Genomic DNA, 5,130 nt, shown 5'->3' on the forward strand with positions numbered 1-5,130 from the left:
TGTGGATCGTTTCTCCGGTACTGAGACTGGAGCTGAGGGGACTTCGCTTCTCCCTCTTGTTTGTACCCGGGCTGGTTCAGCTTCACCCTTGGATGAACTTTGTTTGGTGAACTTCGAATTCCACTTTGTTCCTATCCTGTTTCCCTCTTTTCAAGCCCGAGTTGCTGTGTTGATCTCTGAGTCTTAATAGCTCACTCAAGTTAGTATCTAAAACCAAACCCGTTGCCCTAGAGTCGATTCTAACCCATAGCGACCCTATAGGACAGAGTAGAACTGCCCCATAGAGTTTCCAAGGAGCGGCTGGTAGATTTGAACTGCCGACCTGTTGGTTAGTAGCCTGAGCACTTAACCACTGCGCCACCGGGGCTCCGAGTTTGTACCTAAAGATGAATCAATTCTGAAGATAACTGGAGCAACTACGCCGAGTGAAGTAGCAATGAAAAATGACAGGAAGTCCTATGTAAAATGATAAAGAGCTTTGACATATGTAGGAGATTTTTCTTTTCTCTCCTGGAAGGGAAGAATGGCTCCATTGGGGAAGTTTTGTAAAGGTTAGGTTGCAGGCTTAGAATTAAATTCTTTTTCTTCTTTTAATTAGCGCAACTGAGTTGTAGTTTGTTAGAAGTGTCTCAAACGACTGAAGAAGAAACAGTCGTCAAATTATACTTTTTATTGAAATCAGGAAGTGATCCTTCAGAGAATATTTGCTTCAGTTTGTCCTGCGCACCTGAAAGATTTGTTTGGGGCTCTGGAAGGTGGAAAAGAGAATTGAATTCTTGTATACACAAATTTTATTGAAATATCAAAGGATGCTGACATGTTTTTTCTGTAGAATTAGCAACAGTAAATATTTATCTTCAGTAAAATTAATGTCATGCATTTACAATGACCTTTACAAAACAGCCACAGAAATGAGTAAAAGGAGACCATATACTTCACTTTAAAGATGAGAGAGAGAAGGAGAGATGAGAGTATGCCCGCATTTTAAGGAGAAGCCAGGATTTTTTGCTGGGTAACAGCATTTCTCAGAAAAGGATTTTCCTTTGGACAGAATAAAGAGAAATTTGATATTTTTTTCTTATATGGAAAGATTGTGTGCATTTTCAGCATTGTCTTGAAGCTGCCAGAGTATTCAAAAATAATTATTAACAGGTAAAGTTGATAGAGAATTTGCTTTTACAGCTGGTAGGGCATTGAGAAGCTGCTTGCTGAGAAAGGAGTTACTGCCATCTGGTCTATGTTACAAGGCCAAGGCATTGCACTGATGAGCCTCCTTTCCTTTTTATGCTATTTTCTCTTCCACCACTATGTGTAACAGCCTTGAGGTTGCTGTTGGAGTTTAGGGACAAATAAGAGGTCATATAAGGTAGGCCATTCCATAACGATGAAATATCATTTCTGTGGTCTGTCTCTAAGGCTCTGTCCTTGATGACAAAATCCAGTGCAGTGTGCTGTGATGGTTATCAAACTTCTTATTAGTTATTATTCACCACTTTTAGTCTACATGACTGTAAATAACCACTTTCTTTTGGGTCTTTATGTGTTAAATCTTTACAAGTTGTTTGCAATTAACAGATAAAGAAGGAATATTATGTACAAATCTTCTTAGAGGCAAGGAGACTTACAGTTATGATCAAAGCATAAAATGTAGCAGAATGTTCATTTAACCAACTTTTGAATACCTCTGTTTAAGGTACCCAAGTGCTAGGAAAACGAAGACGAATAATACACAGCCCTCGCCCTTGAAGAACACAGTCTAAACATAAGATTATGAGCCAAGAGAGAAACGGAGGTGGGGTGGTTAGGCTGACAGCCTGTACCTACAAAACTCAAAGGATGCCAGAACCTTCTTGATTTGTTCACTTCAGTTAAGGGCTCATCTTCCATTTTGCAAGGCTTGATTTTGTCAGTGCAAAGTTGGTCAGTTTTTGAGGGACAGACGTGCCCTCAAAGCTCATTAGAGATACATGTTTAAACCACGGTATCACTAATTTACAGGGAGGATTTATGTTTACATCGACTGCACATTTTGGGGAGTCCATGGGTGGCGCGAATGGTTAAGCACTCGACTACTAGCTGAAAGGTTGGCGGTTCGAACCTACTCTGAGGCGCCTCAGAGGACAGGCGTGGTGATCTGCTTCTGAAAGGTCACAGCCTTGAAAACACGGGGTCACCACTCAAGAACACCTAACAACAACAGTCAAATATAAAAATTATTACCGAGATATTTTACATTCTTTTTTTTGTGTGCCAAGTCTTCAAAATCTGGGGTAGATTCTAAACTTACCAAAAATCAAACCAAACCTGTTGTCGTTGAGTCGATTCCGACTCATAGTGACCCCACAGGATGAGTAGAACTGCCCCAGAGGGTTTCCAAGGAGCAGCTGGTGAATTTGAACTGCCAACCTTTTGGTTCGCAGCCAAGCTCTTAACCACTGCACCACCAGGGCTCCGTTTATGCTTATAGTGCATCTCAATTCAGATGAGTCGCCTTTCAAAATGCTCAATAGCCACATGTGGCTGTATAGAAGTCTAGGGTGTCCCCTTCCTAGTAAAAGGTAACTGAGAGGCTGCATTAATCATCAGAAAACTCTCTGGTGAGCTTGGAGTAAGAGCCAAGGAAAATGGTCTTGAGGGATATTTTATCTGCCTGGCAAGCATAATGCATTTACCCTGATCCGCAGTAGAGTATGCCTTTTTAGGGGTTTGAGCGTTTGTTCTGTGTAGCTTGTCTTCTCTTCAGCAGTACCGGCCTGTTGGTAGCACTCGAGTCGTCTGTGACTCATGGTTACCCCATGTACAACAAGACGTTGCCCGCTCCCGTGTCATCCTCGTGATCATTGCTATGCTTGAGTCCACTGTTGTGGCCATTGTATCAATCCATCTCATTTAGGATTTTCCTCGTTTTCACCGATCCTGTGCTTCACCAACCATGATGCTATTTTCTAGAGATCGGTCTTTCCTGCTGATGTAAATACTGCTAAATTCTTGCTTCTTTTGATTCTATGTAAACCATTTTGTTCTATTAACATTCTTTTCTTCAAATAGGTTGTTTTTTTTTTTTTTTACCTCTTTTATATTTAGTCTTATTTTATTTGCTTGCAGACTAGCCAATCTTTGATTTGCACGTTCCTAAGACTCCTCACTCAAGCATTTACCTTCTTTCAGGGGAATTATACCTTCTACATCTGGTTAATTTTATCCATGAGGGGTGTGTGTGTGTGTGTGTGTGTTTGGTGGTAAAATATATATAACAAAACATTTGCCATTTCAACCACTTTTACGCGTACAGTTCAGTGACATTACATTCACTCTGCTGTGCAAACATTACCACTATCCATTTCCAAAATTTTTTTTCATCACCTGTAACAGAAATTCAGACTCCTTAAGTAATAACTCCCTGTTTCCCCCTCCCACTGCCTCTGGTAACCACTTTGGTCTCTATGCATTTGCCTGTTCTAGATATTTCATATAAGCGGGGTCATACAATATTCGTCTATTGTGTCTGACTTATTTCACTGAGTATAACATTCTTAAGTTCTGTCTATGTCATAGCAGGTGTCATGGGTTTATAGCTGAACAATATTCCATTGTGTGTGTACACTGTTTTGTTTATCCATTCATCTGTTGATGGACACTTGGGTTGTTTCCATCTTTTGGCTATTGTGAATAATGCTCTAATGATCACTGGTAAACAAGTCTCTGAGTCCTGGTTTTCAAGTCCTTTGGCTCTATACCTGGTGGAATTGCTAGGTCATAGGTAATTCTATGTTTGACCTTTTTGAGGAACCACCAAACTGTTTTCTGTAGCAGCTGCACTATTTGACATTCCCACCAGTGGTGGACAAGTTTTCCAATTTCTCCATATCCTTGTCAACACTTGTTGTTTTCTGTTTTTCTGATAATAGCCATCCTAGTGGAGGGTGAAGTGGTATCTCACTGTGCTTTTAACTTGAGGTTCCCTAATGCCTAATGATGTTGAGCATCTTTTCATGTGCTTATTGGCCATTCGTGTATCTTCTTTGGTGAAATGTCTGTTCAAGTCCTATGCCCATTTTTTGATTTGGTTGTTTGCCTTTCTGTTGATGAGTTGTAGGAGTTCTTCCTATATGGTTCCCAAATATTTTCTCCCATTCTGTAGGTTGTCTTTTCACTTTGTTTATAAAGCCCTTTGATGCACAAAAGTTTATTTTGATGAAGTCCAATTTATCTTTTCTTTTGTTGCTTGTGTTTTTGGTGTCATATCTAAGAATTCATTGTCGAAAACTAGGTCCCAAAGCATTGTCTGTGTTTTATTCTAAGAGTTTTATGTCTTACCTTAGATCATTGATCCATTTTGAGTTAATTTTCATATATGACGTGAGTTATAGGTCCAACTTCATTCTTTTTTGCATGTGGAGATCAGGTTGTCTCAACACATGATCTGTTTTAAAAAAAGAAATGTATTTTTATTTTAAATGTATTTTAAGATTGCAAGTTACAATCATATTACTAAAAATTTGAAAAATAGAGAAAAGCAAATAAAAATTGCCATAATGCAATAATTGCCCAGTCTTTTTATGGCGCATAATTGTATTTATTTTTAATCATAGGCTACGAATTCACATTCTGTTTATTTTTTCCCTTCATGTAATTGTTGTTGCTGTTAGTTGCTGCCAAGTTGGTTCCAACTCATACGACCCTGTGCACCACAGAACGAAGCACTGCCCAGTCCTGCGCCGTCCTCACGATCGTTGTCACGCTTGAGCCCATTATTGTAGCCACTGGTCAATCCATCTCGTTGAGGGTCCTCCTCTTTCTCGCTGACCCTCTACTTTACCATGTAGTAGTACATTAAAAAAGCATTGTTCTACATTATTGGAATTTCAAATGTCTGTACAATCTGTGGCTATGACATCATTTATCATTTTTTTAATATTTAAATTTATTGTCTCTCTCTCTCTTTCGGTATAAATAACACTCCAGTGGACAGTTTGGTGGTTACTGTGTATGTTTTCCTGTGTTTTAGGATGGTTCCTGAGACTCAGTCCCCAAATATGGAATTTCTGAGTTAAAGGATATTAATATTTTCGTAACGCTTAATTGCCAAATGGTTTTCCAAAAGGATTTTTATCGTTTATATATATATTT

Source organism: Trichechus manatus, unplaced genomic scaffold, assembly GCF_000243295.1.
Source record: "Trichechus manatus latirostris isolate Lorelei unplaced genomic scaffold, TriManLat1.0 scaffold00250, whole genome shotgun sequence".
In the NCBI taxonomy this organism is placed as follows: domain Eukaryota; kingdom Metazoa; phylum Chordata; class Mammalia; order Sirenia; family Trichechidae; genus Trichechus; species Trichechus manatus.